We start from the raw sequence: 16,061 nt of genomic DNA, 5'->3' as shown, positions 1-16,061 counted from the left end.
GAAAGGTAAATGTACAAACTCCACTAGATCAGGATGCGGGGCAGAAATCTTCCTGTAAGGGTAAGTCAAGGACATGGGAAAATTACTGCATTTTGTTTTCTACCTTCATGTGGATACACACACACACACACACACACACACACACACACACTCACACAATATTCTATATACTAAGTCATGCATAAATTATATAAAAATATATAATTATGTGCCTATATAAATAATAAATTTGCAAGTAAACATTTAAGTGTATTTATACACATACATAAGAGAATAGTCTTTCCCCTTAGGCCAGGACTACAGATCACTGATGTCAACACACTTTGTTCTTTCAGCCTTCTGGCTCTCCCTAGACCTCATGTTTTGCTTTTGTCCTCTCGGTATGTGAGGGCTGACCTTAGCAGAGAGCTGGCTGTCTTAAATATGGCAGGTCATCTATCAATTCCTCCCCAGGCTGTCAGAGTTCCTTTTAATCTCACTTGTAATTTTCCAGGGGAGGTTCACAAAAGCCACAAACAGAATTTTAATGTTATAAAATACCTCACAGAGACAGTAAATATTTCCTTTTACATGAGGACAGGCTGTATGGCAACTGGCCTCAGAAAAAATGAAGACATTTTCCATGTTAGTTTACTATACTTAAATTGTCCATGAGTTGGATCATTTGCATTACTCTACTGTAATGATTCTGTTTACATAGAGATACAGCTTAGGCATACATTTCTTATTATTGAATGCCTGATTATGGAAAGATATTTTTCTTCTGATACAAACAAAATATTAATTGCCTTCATAATTGTAAAATATTCACCCCACTAATTTGCAAATGCATTCATTATGCATTCCAAACATCAGATCCAGAAACTAATGGCAAAATTAATGGATATTCCAAGCCCCCATTGAGAAGGATAGATTGAGTGCCCCTAAATATTAAGGCAATAAGGGCTTTTCAGATAGCTAGATAAATGACCTCTCAAATATCTAAGATCAGCTAGCCAGTAAACACTATAAACTAAGGCTGCATTAAAATTAGTTTGGTAAGTGAGCCTTTGTTTTAATCATTTATGCTAATACTTCATAGCTTTCTCAGAAATGGTACAGACTTAGTGAAATAACAAGGTCAGTAGGAAGTTTTTCCATAGCAATCTCTTATACAAATCTGAAGAAAAGAAGATAACATTAGTGATGCTATGACTTTATTTGTGAATCCAATTCATTCAACAAATATTTAGCAAATTGCTGCTATGGTTAAATTATGAGAATACAAAGTGAACGGGATAGTTTCTACCTCCAAGCAGTGCTATTTATGACAACAAAGGGGCATGCATCTAGCCCATAAGGTACCTGGGAAGATATACTAGGTGGAGAGTGTAGCTAATGTTTTACTTCAAGGACAGCAGAGGTTAATTAACAGATGTGGTACATTCCTTGCAAATGTATCTAGGCAGAGGGAATGATGCATTTGGGAAAATGCAAGGACTTTTAAATGGGTAGGGTACAGAGGATGGGGAGTGGTTAGCAACTGGGTGAGCACTGGCAATACTCTTAGGAATGGGACATAAAAAAAAGTCTGATTCAAAAAAAGAGAGTAGGCAGCCATGGTGAGAGAAAGGGAAAAAAATAATGAGTTTTGAGAAACTCAGGGGTGGAAGTAACCTTAGGACATCATTTCCCTTGATTTTATAGATAAGGACACTGGTGTCCTTGCAGAGCACGAACATAGCTCACCTCCATAGAATGAAACTCATGTGTAGATGTCATTTCTAAATTCCATTGGTTTCCTCTTCCCTAGAGCATTATTTGATCTGGATCACCTTCCTCTTTCTCTGTCAATTTATGGTTGCCCATGTTAGACACACAAAAAGCAGATATATTATGGGACTCTTCTTGCTAATGGTCACCTTACTATTCTAGTGTAGTATATACGTACTGAGACTGTATAGTATACAAATGCAGTGTGTTGGTTACTTTGAGATGGATTAATGAATTGCAACTATCCATAAGAGGCTAGATAATAGGGAAGATGCATGTATTTTTGAATGAGTCATCAAAGGAGGCTACTTCCTAGGAAGCAGACAGTACTGATAATGTCATTGCAAAGGTATATTTCACCCTATTATATTTTTTCTTGTTTATCAAAGAAATAAAAATGTAGAGGCCCAACTATCTCCCCTTATCCTAGCAGAGGAAGTAACAAATATGGTTTTAAAAAAACTAATGTCTAATATGGCTAAGCAGTTAGGCATCCTCTGTGGTTAGAAAAGTAATAATCTTACAACCAAAGTTTCATTGTTGTTGCTGCTATTTATCTGTTTCATAGACACTTTTTTGGGTCACACATTACTCTGTAAGAACAAAGCAAAATGGAAGAATCTGCTCATTTTTCTTCTGAGTATTTTTGTTGTTTAAGATTCCAGAAGATGAAGACTATCTTCTGAAAATGAGACAGCACCATCTTCTGAATGTAATCAGTAGTAAAGCTATGAGCGGAAGACATCACTTATGTTTTCCAGTATTAAAAGAGTTGTCATATGGAAGAAAAGGCTATGTGTAGGAGAATAATATTTGGAATGTCCTTCCAAGGCTATAATTAGGACAATAGATAGAAAATCTAGGGAGAACATTTTCTTCTTAAAATTACTGAATTTTAGCCAGTGAGAGATACACATCATAGCCTGGAATTCTGTGATATGTGAATAGACTCATCATTGGAAAGGTCTGTAAAAAGGTCTCTATGCCCCATCTCATAGGAATGCTTTAAAAGCAATGATGTCTGACTTCCTTACAACATTAATTGTCTCTAATGTCTATGATTCCATGATTCCATGGTCTACCTCTCTACTCAGCATGGCTTGCACTTAAACAATTCACAACTGATTAAGGGAATTGGGAATTTTGCTGAATTAGATGTCACTGTGAAAGACCAAGATCTGACCACAAGAGCAAAATTTAGGTTGTGTTGATAGTCACATACTATAAAAGGGGAGATAAAGAAAAAGTGAATCCCTATGGCAAACACTGTATTAATGGGAGAGGAGAGGAGCAGTTTTGAAGCCAATTTGATGATGATCCCAAATGTAGAAGACACAGAGTTGAAAGGAACACTGTGTGCCTATGAAACTTAGCCTTGGTACAGAAGAAGAAAAACATTAATTGTAATGAAAAACTGAGTGACAAAAACCAAATGCTTGGGGACTTAAAAATGGGGAGAAGGCCTGGGGATCAGCAAACAATTCATGGAACAGAGTCTGGTAATTACTTTAAAAAACCTGCAGGATTAGTAGAATGTTGTATGGTGAAGATCTGAAGAAAGGAAGGATGAGAAGAAAAGATAGAGATAGAAGATAGGAAAATGGAAGAAAACAAGAAATTTCAGAGGCTATGAAGGAGAAAGGTGAGGAAAACAACTGAAGAAGTGAAGTGTAGTAATCATGGTTTTTAGTAGATTGAGGAGAGTAACCCCATCCCCTAACTGATAAAACAGCATAACTGGTGGCTTGGGGTGAGGGGGAGACTTGTGGTTTGAGCAAAATGCTTTTATGCCACATTCAATAAAATATAGCCAAAGGAGAATTCAACCATTCTAAGGATAGACATGGCAATGGAGTCAAGTGTATCAGAGTAACTTTGACAGTAAAAGGCCCCCTCCCCCACTCTGATAGGTGGTGTAAAGATAAGAATCTTCTCATTCATCAGCATTACATAATTTCTGACTGGAGACAAGCCAGTTCTATGTATTAAATGAATGAACAAACAATCCAGGGCAGCCCGGGTGGCTCAGTGGCTTAGTGCCGCCTTCGGCCCCGGGCCTGATCCTGGAGACCTGGGATCGAGTCCTACGTCAGGCTCCCTGCATGGAGCCTGCTTCACCTGCCTGTGTCTCTGCCTCTCTCTCTCTCTCTCTCTCTCTCTGTGTGTGTGTGTGTGTCTCTTCATGAATAAATAAATAAAATCTTTTATAAAAAAGTCCAAATTATAGTACATTTACTATGTAATTAGTATAAGGTATACTGTTATCTCCTTTCCGTCTCTTATTAGCCCCATTTTAAGATTAGGACACTGAGTTTTAGAAAGGATAAGTAACTCAATTATGGTCACTTGATTAGTAAGCAGAAGAGATGTGATTAGAACTCAGGCCATTTGGTTTCACAAACCATCCTCTTAAGTAGAATACTTTTCTCCCTGTATCTTAGAAAGAACTGCTGTTTTGACTAACGTAGACTATGTTCTTAGCTGCTTCTGCGGAAGATAGAGCACAGATAATGTCAGTGAGCTGACAAGTCATTGCTGTGATAGTGTTGTTTGCTCTATGCTCTGACATGACCAGAATCTGGAAGAGAAAACAGGTGTCACTGACTTGGAGATGCAGTTTCAGGCCGCTGCTTCCTAACAGACTTGTCAAGGTTACCTTCCTTTCTCTGGCATGCTGTATGCACAGCCATCTAGGGGCAGGTCCTTTTGTCCACCTGGGGAGGGACTGGGCAACTGGGCTTGAGAAGCAACAAATGAAAGGTGTTGCTAAGGCCACAGAGGGGTTTCTTGTAACAGTTAAAGCTGTCATCTGTGCAGCTGCTTGAATCTACATATATCTTCCAGATCTAAAGTGGTGGAACTAGCAGATACGTGTTCTATTATTAAAAATGTATAGAATATGCATTTTAAAAATAAAAATTTAAATTTTGTAAAGTGAAAGCCCCAGATCCAGACTTCAAGAGTCCTCAGCTGCTGACTAAATAGGGAAAAGGCCCTAGTCTCTGTCTTCCTCACTCCATGCAAGCCTGCTTGCTTCAGGAAGTTTCTTCTCTGGACTTTTATACCCCGTGGGCTCTACTTGTCACATGCACCATTTCTTCAGGCTAGAGTCTTTGTGTTGTAGATAGTGATGCATCTGTGGTGGTAAAAAGAGTCTTGGGTGTTAGTGCCAACCCCAGCATAGAAGAACTCAAAAATTATCTCAAAAATTAAGGAATTCTCAAACTATTTAGGGGCAATTTCAGCTCTATAATTCAAATTCTCTTTTGACTAAATATGAGAACCTTTTGATAAAAAGAGGGGTCATTTTACAGAGGAATGTGCCATCTGTATAAACCTACAAAAAATAATAATTGATAGAGTTGTTGTAGAATGACATACAATGACTTGGTGGCTGAAGGATGACTCTAAAGTCCATTGCAATCCTGAATTCTTTTATTTTGAGCATATTCCATATCTCTTTAATTCTGGTAGCTCAACTGATGCCCTTGATTCTTCTAAGAGTCCAGAGTGCTCTATTAGTATTATGAGAAAGTAACTATTTATTAAATACACTCCGTGTGCTAGAAGGCTATGGATCATATTACTACATAACTTATAATCTGTATAGCAACCTTCTGAAGGAGATGGTATTATCCTTTTTATTTTGAGAAGGAAATTGGGGTTTGAGAGGCAGGGTTATTTATCCAAATAAGAGCTAAGCCTGACTTCATCTAGTACTAATTGCTGCAGGAATAAACCACTGTTTTTTGTTGTTGTTTTTTTTTTTTGAGCACTTATCATGTGCTACCCACTCTGTTACTGATGAAGGGAGAATCACAAAAACAACTTGGAGAGCTAAATACTTGCTTTTATGTTATGGACATTTCTCTCTGGTTAGAGTATGAAGGATAGATTTGAGGAGGTTAAGTCTGAAGGTAGAAAGATCATTTTGAGGATAAATTTACAAGAGCCCCAAACTAAGGCACTGGCTATGAAAATGGAGAAGGAAGATGTCAGTATACAATAATCAAGAGATGGAAATGAAATGGTTTGATTATCAGCTAGATTTAAGGATATGGGAGATAGGAATCTGGAGGGATTTTAAAGATCTTGCCTAGACTACTGAGAACATTGGTGCCATTAGCCAAGATGGAACATGTGGCAAGGAAAAATAATTAATTTGATCACAAATTTGAAATGCTTATATGACATTTCAGAAAAATTCTCCAGCAGAGACTTGTACATGTGATTCTGGACTTAACCTGAAAGATGAGCTTTGAAAACATCAATAGGGGCTCATGAACACTCTAATGATGACTAAAGCAATGGACTTGAATAAAAATATATAAGGAACAAATGCCAAATAAGAATAGAAGCAAAGTAAATTATGGGAAGAGTGAGTGAAGAGTATTTAAGACACTGAAAATATTCAGATATTCAGAAAAAATAATCATAAAGAGGTTAGAAAAATCAGGAAAGGAGATCACCAAGTCAAATGAGAAGTTTAAAGAAGAAAGTAGTCAATTTGTCAAAAAATGCAGATGCTGAAAGATCACTGGAATTACCTACTGGGTTTGCCAGCAAGGGTCATATTTATACCTTTGAAATCATTTTAGGGGAATGGGTGAGGGGGGAAGCTGAATCCAGATTGTGAACATTGATGTGCAAATCAGAAGTGATTAAATCAGCACGTAAACCTCCGACATCTTTTTTTAACTCAAGTATAGTTGAAACACAATGTGACATTAGTTCCAGGTGTACATAATAGTGATTCAATAATTTGATATGTTATGCTATGTTCACCACAAAGTGTAGCTACCATCTGTCACCATGCAATGCCAGTATAATACCATTGATTTTATTCCCTATTCTGTACCTTTCATCCCCATGACTTATTCATCCCATAACTGGAAACCTGTACTTTTTACTTCCCTTTACCCATTTTGCCTATCCAACCCTCTCCCCTCTAGCAGCTGCTAGTTTGTTTTCTGTATTTATGGGTCTGTTTCTCTTTTTCTTTCTTTTCTTTTCTTTTCTTTCTTTCTTTCTTTCTTTCTTTCTTTCTTTCTTTCTTTCTTTCTTTTTCTCTTTCTTTCTTCCTTTTGCTCTCTTTTTCTCTTTCTTTTCTTTCCTTCTCTTTCTTTCTTTCTTCTCTCTTTCTTCATTCCACATGTAAGTAAAATCAAATGGTATTTGTCTTTCTCTGTCAGACTTACTTCACTTAGCATAATACCTTCTAGGTCCATCCATGGTGTTGCAAATGGCAAGATTTCATTCATTCTTTTTAATGACTGAGTATCCATTCACCTATCAGTGGACACTTAGGTTGCTTCCATATCTTGACTATTGTTAAATAACACTGCAGTAAGCCTAGGGGTGCATATGTCTTTTCAAATTCATGTTTTTGTTTTCTTTGGGTAAATACCAGGAGTAAAATTACTGGATCATATAGTATTTATATTGTTCATTTTTAAAGGAACCTCCATACTATGTTCCACAGTGGCCATATAAATTTACATTCCCACCAACAGTGCATGTGAGGCTCCTTTTGCTCCACATCTTCACCAACACCTGTCATTTTTGTCTTTTTGATACTAGCTATTCTGACAGGTATGCACTGGTGTCATTGTGGTTTTGGTTTGCATTTGCCTGATGAGTAGTGATGTGCATCTTTTCATGTGTCTGTTGGCCAGTGGTATGTCTTCTTTGGAGAAATTTCTATTCAGGTCCTCCACCCATTTTTTAATCAGATTATTTGTTTTCTGGATGTTGAGTTATATAAGTTATTCATGTATTTTGAATATTAGCCCCTTACTGAATATGTCATTTGTAAATATCCTCTCCCATGCAGTACAGTACCTTATTTTAAGACTGTGCATCCTTCTTCCAAACATTTTCATGCCTCAGTCCAATTCTTCCCCCTTTTTAACCTTGTACAAGTGCTTTCCTGAAGAATCTACAGTTAAAAGAAAGTAATTAGAATTGGGCTCTTAAAAAAGGTGACTTGATTATTTTTTCTGGGAAAAACAGGGGCTATTAAAAAAGCTTAAAATATAAAACAGAAGGGGTACAACTCATGCTGGCAGATTTAAACAGATACTGAAGAGGACAGAGTCCAGATGGAGGTATTAGACTTGACAGAATCAGTAACCTATCTTCATTTGAGACACAGAGAGTAAGATAAGGTAGCTAATGACACAGGTGAGCTTCTAGGTGCTAGTTTGGAATGTTTTACTTATTATTTTTGGATGCTTTTATTTTCTCATTGAGTTGAAGTAAGAGGGCAAGATCATCTGCTGAAAATGAGAAGTGAAGATTTTGAAGAACTAAATGAGAATAGGAAAGTGTACTAGCTAATAATAAGTAAAATGATTGACAAGGGCACTGATGGCTCTGCTAAAATTGAAAACTAAATTTATAGTAGTGCCAATAAGTACAGGCTTATAAATTTTTCAAAAAAATGCCCAGCTCCCTGGAACATTGGTTCAGTTTTATATTCTGCAGATCCCAGAGTTAGAACTTGTATCAAACTTACTTTGTTCAGGTTCATTCTTCTCTGCAAAGCATACCTTTTCTGAATATAATGCAAAAAGATACATATGTTGACCATAAACTTGGAAGAATCCTGATACCTCTGGCTTTCCCTTGGATCACATCAATCATCCACCACTGTGTTCCCTAGACTCCACTCAAGAAAGCATCATGCCCCAGCCTTTTCTTTTTTTCTCTGCTTAGAGATTTTGCAGTGCACATGTCTTTATATGGAGAGAATATAAATAATAGTGCTTTTGTGGGACTCAAAACCTTTGGCAGTTCAAATGGGATTTGGGCTTTTGAGCTCTCTAGTTAATATATGGAGAGTTTTTGCTGTAGTCGTTGGTTGCTTCCTCCTTGGTTTCCTTTCTTTTCCTTTATTCACCACCCATTCAAGGAAGAGATACAAAAGATGGTTACTGAGCTTGGTTCATGTGCAAAATAGTGAGGTGTTGCTGAGAAAGCAATGTTCCATGCCCTCATGGTCTTATATTCTGTAGGGGATCCAGATATCACACAGCTATACAATTTATTGCTTAATTATAATTGTTATATGTGTTACAAATATAATCATAAGTTCCCTCTATTTTTATCTAATATGAATTTATTAATGTAATAAATTAACTGTTAGAATATGTTTTTTATACTTAAGTTCTCCAAGTGGCCAAAATTTTACTCTTTATTCATAAAGTGTGGGAAAACCATTCTTTAATATACATCAAATACACACATTTATTTATTAGTCCAAATATATGAAGATATCCTAAGGCATGGACATACATGTGTGTGTGTGTGTGTGTGTGTGTGTATGTGTGTGTGTGTGTGTATATATATATATATATATATATATATATATATATACACACTGACATATATATTTCATATACTGCCTAACTTTATTGATTTATAATTTTAACAAGATATTTTAAAAGTAGTCCTTAGGAGAAAAATTCAAAGCCGCAGCTAGATATTGCTGTTAGCAAAATATTTAGCATTAATCTTCTCTTTTTTCCCTTCATAGCAACTACTGGCTGCCATGGCAACCTTATCCCCATCCCCCCACCCCCCAGCATACCAGGGCTTCTTGGATGAAAAGCACAAGGCCTTGGAGATTTCAAATGTCTCTTATACAAAGCAGTCTAAACTCTTTACCCTAGAGCCATTACCATCCTGTGCCTCAGAAGGACTGACTATACCATTTATTATGTCCTGCTTTTCTCTTCATTCAATCAATGTCTCTTCAACAGGAGAGAGAAAACCTTTTACATTTCTTTGCACAGAGTAGGCACCCAAGAAATAGGCCTTTTAAAAAAAAATCACTTAATTGATGGATTTCATAAGAATTTCATATGAATCTAACAAATTTCATATGAATCTACATAAATTGGGCACTTAAGCTCACTCATTCCTTCTGATAGTGCTGCTGTTCATTCTCTCTTTCCTCCTTCATGCTTCCCTCTACACCACATTAACAGCTGATGATCCCACAAAAGCACCATTATCACCTCTGCCTTAGGCCATTGTTAGTCCTTCCATCTGAGACTACTTCCGGTTCCCCCCACACACACACACTCCCTACTTGTCATTTAGGTCTCCTACAAGGATATCTGTCTTCCCTGAGGGAGCCAAGAACCACTAATAAGGGTCTGGGCGCTACTTATAAATGTCACCATAGTGCTGTCGTGGCACTGATTAAAAAGGAAATTCCAAATCACTATAATTTTCCTATTGCCCTGACAACTAGCTCCCTTATTTATCATAATCCCAATACTGTATTCTATGGCCAAGGCATCCAGTAGTGTCATTTTAAGTGTTGGCCACTGTGATGGCTCTAGGTACAGCAGTGAACAAGACTGACAAATTTCTGCTGTAACAAAGCTTCACTGTACTGAAGGGAGACAGAATATAAACATAGGAATAAATTAGTAAAATGATTTTAGAGAGTAATTAAGTGCTAAGGAAGAAATAAGGCAGAACAATGGAACAAATCACTGGCAATGGGCAAAATATTTTCTAGAGAAGAGTTAGGCAAGGTGTCTCAGTGAAGATGATATTTAAGCTGGGACATGACTGATGAGAAGAAATCAGCCATAAGAAGTACTGGAGGGGCACACTCCAGGCAGAGGAAATGTGCAATACTCAAAGGCCAGGATATTACAGATGGCATGTGAGGAAGTATGTCTCAGGGCAGGTTGGAGCATGTTCTAGAGAGGCAGGGATTGCTGAAGGACTTCTGTAGGAATGAGCACTGTGCTGACATTCATTACCAATCCCTGCCTCTCCCATTTCAGCAGATCTACCTTCCCTAGTCACATTTGCCTCAGTCTGTGAGCTAGGGTTCCCTTCCCTCAGAAGACTGGCACAAACCATGACTTCCCACTTGCACATTTTGTGTAGCTTGGGTCCCAGCAGTGGCAGGACCTAAGATAGCCCACGTGTACCATGTTGTTACAACTGTGCACCCTACCCATTTTGCTTGCTTTGCAGATCTGCCCAGGCCAGACCCAGTCCCAGTGGTGACTGCAGGTCTCATTTTGCAAACAGAGCTATACACACCTTGGCCCTACACCAGGGTGGGGCTCAGAGTTTTAGTAAACACTGCCCACAACAGCAGGACACATTCAACACACAGAGGAGACACCTCCTGAAGCACCATGTTCTGGTGAACAGGAACATTGCATTGTAGGGAACTAGTGGACTTTTTCATAAGGCCATTATTTTCAAGAGCACTTTCCTAACATAGAGAGAGTTAGACAAAATGAGGAGATAGAGAACAAAACCATAGCAAGAGAGCTAAATAAAAAGGTAAGTAGTATGCCTGATAAAAAATTGAAAGTAATGATCATAAAGATCCTCATTGGACTTGAGAAAAGAGTGGAGGACATCAGTGAGATACTTAACAAAGAGATAAGAACCAATCAGAGATAACACAATAAATTAAATTTAAAATTCACTACATGGAATAAAGAGCAGGCGAGAGGTAGCAGAGGAGCAAATCAGCAACCTGGAAGACAGAGTAAAGGAAAGTAATCAAGTTGAACAGGTGAGAGGAAAAAAAATATGCCAGATGAGAACAGACTTAGGGAACTCAGTGACTCTATCAAGCATAACAACATTTATTTATATTATAGGGATCACAGAAGGAGAAGGAGAAAAGGTGGCAGGAAATTTATAAGAAGAAATAATAGCTGAAAAGTTTCCTACTGGGGCAGGGCAGGGGAAGGAAACAGATATCCAGATCCAGGAGGCACAGAAAATCCCCCCAAAAATCAGTCCAAGGGGGTCCACACCAAGACACATAGTAACAAACTGGCAGGAAATATTGATAAAGAGGATTTTAAAAGCTGCAAAAGAAGACCGTTACATACAAGGGAAATCCCATAAGGCTATCAGCTGATTTTTCAGCAGAAACTTTGTAGGACAGAAGAAAGTAGCATTATATATTCAAAGTGATGACTGGAAAAAAATCTGCAACCAAGAATACTCTATCCAGTAAGGCTATCATTCAGAATGGAAGGAGAGATAGTTTCCTAGACAAATGAAAGATACATACAGGAGTTCATGATCACTAAACCAGCAATGTTAAAAGGGACTATTTGAGCGGAAAGGAAAGACCATGAATAGGAATAAAAAAAGTGGAGAACACAAAAGCAGTAAAAATAAGTGTATCTGTAAAAATCACTCAAGGGATTCACAAAATAAAAGGACATAAAATATAACATATGCCTAAAAAAATGAGAAAGGAGAAAAGTAAAGAATGGGTTGAAACTTAAGCAACGATTAGCTTAATACAGACTGATATATGCAAAAGATGTTAATAAACCTAATGATAACCACAAATCAAAAACCCGTAATAGATATGCAAAAAATTAAGAGAAAGGAATCCAAGTATATCACTAAAGAAAGCCAGCAAACCATGAAAGAGAGCAAGGGTCAAAGGAGAACTATACAAACAGCCACGAAACAAGTACCAAAATGGCAATACATACACAACAATTGACTTGAGTTGTACACCTGAAACTAATGTAACTAAAAAAAAAAAAAAAAGAGAGAGAGAGAGAAAAGAGAAAAATAATCACCTTATGCCTTTTGATTGGAGTATTTAATCCATTACATTCAAAGTGACAGAATGGATTTAAAAAAAATCCATCTATACACTGTCTACAAGAGACTCACTTCAGAGCTAAAGACACCTGCATAGTGAAAGTGAGGGGATGGAGAAACATCTACCATGCAAATAGATGTCAAAAGAAAGCTGGGGTAAAAATGTTTATATGGGACAAAATAGACTATAACAAGAGACAAAGAAGGGCACGGTGTAAGCATAAAGGGAACAATCCAGCAAGAAGATATAACAATTATAAATATGCACTCAAAAGGTAAGCATCCAAATACTTTACGCATAAAGTATTTGCTAATTGAAAACATAAAGAAACATAAAGAACATAAACTAATTGAAAAAAAAGGAAGAAACTAATTGATAGCAATACAACAATGGTAGGGGACTTTAATACCCCACTTATATTGATGAGCAGATCATCCAAACAAGAAATCAACAAGGAAAGAGTGGCTTTCGATGACACATGGGACCAGATGGACTTAAACTTATTCAAAACATCCCATCCTAAAACAGCAGGGTACACCTTTTTTTCAAGTGCACAGAAAACATTCTCCAGAACAGATTACATATTAGGCTGAAAAACCATTCTCAGTGACTTAAAAAAGATCAAAGCCATACCATGCATCCTCTCTGATCACAACACTATGATCCTAGAAATCCACCAGAAGAAAAAATCTAGAAAGAACACAATACATAGAGCATAGAGGTTAAAAACATGCTACTAAACAATGAATGAGTCAACCTGTAAATCAGAATTGGATATCAACAAATACATGGAGACAAATGAAAATGATACAGCAAAAGTGGTTCTAAGAAGAAAGTTTATAGCAATACTGGCCACCTCAAGAAGCAGAAAAATCTCACTTTATACCTAAAGGCACTAGAAATTGACCAACAAAACCTAAAACTAGCAGAAGCAATGACATAATAAAGATTACAGTAGAAATAAATGATAGAGAAAAATCAAAACAATGAAACCAGGAGCTGGTTCTTGGAAAAGATCAATAAAATTGGTAAACCTCTAGCCAGACTCACAGAGAGAACTCAAACAAAACCACAAATGAAAGAGGAGAAAGCAACCAACACTGGAGAAATACAATTGTAAGAGAATATTATGAAAAATTATATGGCAACAAACTGAACAGCCTAGAAGAAATGGATTAAATTCCTAGAAACATATAATATACCAAAACTGAAGCAGGAAGTAGAAAATTTGAACAGACTGATTACCAGCAATGGTAGTCAAAAAATTCCCAAAAAACAAAAGTCCAGGACCAGATGGCTTCACAGGAGAATTCTTACCCAAACATTTCAAGAATTCTTACCAAACATACCTATTCTTTTTGGGGCACCTAGGTGGCTCAGTGGTTGGATGTCTGCCTTTGACTCAGGGCGTGATCTGGAGTCTTGGGATTGAGTCCCTCATCAGGCTCCTTGTAGAGAGCCTACTTCTCCCTCTGCATATGTCTCTGCCTCTCTCTTTGTGTCTCTTGTAAATAAACTATTCCAAAACCAGAAGGAAAACCTCCAAATCTATTCTATGAGGCCAGCATTACCCTGATACCAAAACCAGAAAAAAGTACCACCAAGAAAGAGAACTACATCAAACTATGATGAACATATATGCAGAAATACTCAAAAAATACTAGCAAACTGAATCCAAAAATACATCAAAAAATCTTTCATCATGATCTAGTGGGATACAAGGGTGGTTCAATATTTGCATATTAATCAACATGATACATCAATAAGAGAAAGGAAAAAACCCTATGATTAAAATAGAAGCAGAAAAAGCATCCAACAAAGTACAACAGTTAGGATTTAAAAAAATGTAGGTTTAGGGGGAACATACCTCAACACAATAAAGGCCATACATGAAAATCCCACAGCTACATCATACTCAATGGTGAAAAACAGAGCTTTTCCCCTAAGGTCAGAAAAGAGACAAGGGTGTCCGTTCTCATCACTTTTATTCAACATCGTACTGGAAGTCCTAACAGCAATTAAACAACGAAAAGAAATAAATATATCCAAATTGGTAAGGAAGAAGTAAAACTTCCACTTTATGCAGATGATATGATACTGTATATCGAAAACCTGAAAGACTCACTCAAAATCTCCCAGAACTGATAAATGAATTAAATGTAGTTGTAAGATACAAAATCAGTGTACAGAAATCATATATACGTATGTATACCAATAATGAAACAACAGAAAGAGAAAAGAAAGCAATCACATTTACAATTGAACCAAAAATAATAAAGTACTTTAGAAATAAACTTACCAAGGAGGTGAAAGACCTGTACTCTGAAACTATAAAACATCGATGAAAGAAATTGAAGACAACACAAAGAAATGGAGGGACATTCCATGCTCATGGATTGGAAAAACAAATATTATTAAAATGACTATGCTGCCCAAAGCAACCTAAACCTTCAATGCAATCCTTATCAAAATAGTAACAGCATTTTTCACAGAACAAGAACAATCCTAAAATTTGTATAGAACCACAAAAGACCCGAACTGGCAAAGCAATCTTGAAAAAAAAAGAATATAACTGGAGGTATCACAATTCCAATTTTCTAGTTATATTACAAAGCTATGGTAATCAAAACAGTATAATAGTAGCACAAGAATAGACATATAGATCAATGGAACAGAATAGAAAGCCTAGAAATAAACATACCATTATATGGTCAATCAATCTTTGACAAAGAAGGCGAGACTACACAATGGAAAAAAGAAAGTCTCTTCAATAAATGGTATTGGGGAAAACCATACATACAGCAACATACACTTTCTTGAACCATATACAAAAATAAACTAAAAATAAATTAAAGGCCTAAATCTGAGACCTGAAACCATAAAAATCCTAGAGGAGAACACAAGCAGTAATTTCTCTGACATTGGGTGCAGCAACATTTTTCTAGATGGGTCTCCTGAGGCATGAGAAATAAAAACAACAATAAACTATTGTGTCTATATTATAAAGCCTCTGCATAGTGAAGGAAACAGCCAATAAAACTAAAAGCCTACTGAATGAAACAATATTTATAAATGCAATATCTGATAAAGGGTTAATATCTAAGATATATGAAAAACCGATACAACTCAACTCCCCCCAAAAAAACAATCCGGTTAAAAATGGTCAGAAGACATAGACATTTCTCCAAAGAAAACATCTAGATGGTCAACAGACACATGAAAAGATGCTCAACATCACTCATCACCAGGGAAATGAATATCATAACTACAATGAGATATCACCTCACACCTGTCAGAATGGCTAAAATAAAAAACCCAAGAAACAACTAATTTTGGTGAGGATGTAGAGAAAAAGGACCCTTGGGCACTGCTGATGGAAAGACATAGTGGTGCAGCCACTGTGGAAAACAGTATGGAGGTTCTTCAAAAAATTAAAAATAGAACTATCCTACAATCCAGTAATCACACTACTGGGTATTTACCCAAAATATACAACTAATACTTAATTAAACACTAATTTGAAGGGATATATGCACCCCTGTATTTATTGTAGCACTATTTCCCATGACCAAACTATGGAAACAGCTCAAGTGTCCAGCAATAGATGAATGGATAAAGAAGCTGTAGTTTATATATACAATGGAATATCATTTAACTATAAAGAAGAATGAAAATTTGCCACTTGTAA

General features: G+C 36.7%; 1 protein-coding gene across 1 annotated transcript in view; it reads left to right on the top strand.

The window, feature by feature from the left end:
• Window positions 1-16,061, top strand: part of RIT2 (Ras like without CAAX 2) — a 390,011-nt gene that overhangs the window by 365,896 nt on the left and 8,054 nt on the right. The gene's annotated exons all lie outside the window — the stretch shown is intronic.

This window comes from Vulpes lagopus, chromosome 1, assembly GCF_018345385.1.
Source record: "Vulpes lagopus strain Blue_001 chromosome 1, ASM1834538v1, whole genome shotgun sequence".
NCBI classification, from domain to species: Eukaryota; Metazoa; Chordata; class Mammalia; order Carnivora; family Canidae; genus Vulpes; species Vulpes lagopus.
The sequence above is the reverse complement of the archived record's forward strand: the minus strand, read 5'-3'. Positions and strand labels throughout refer to the sequence as shown.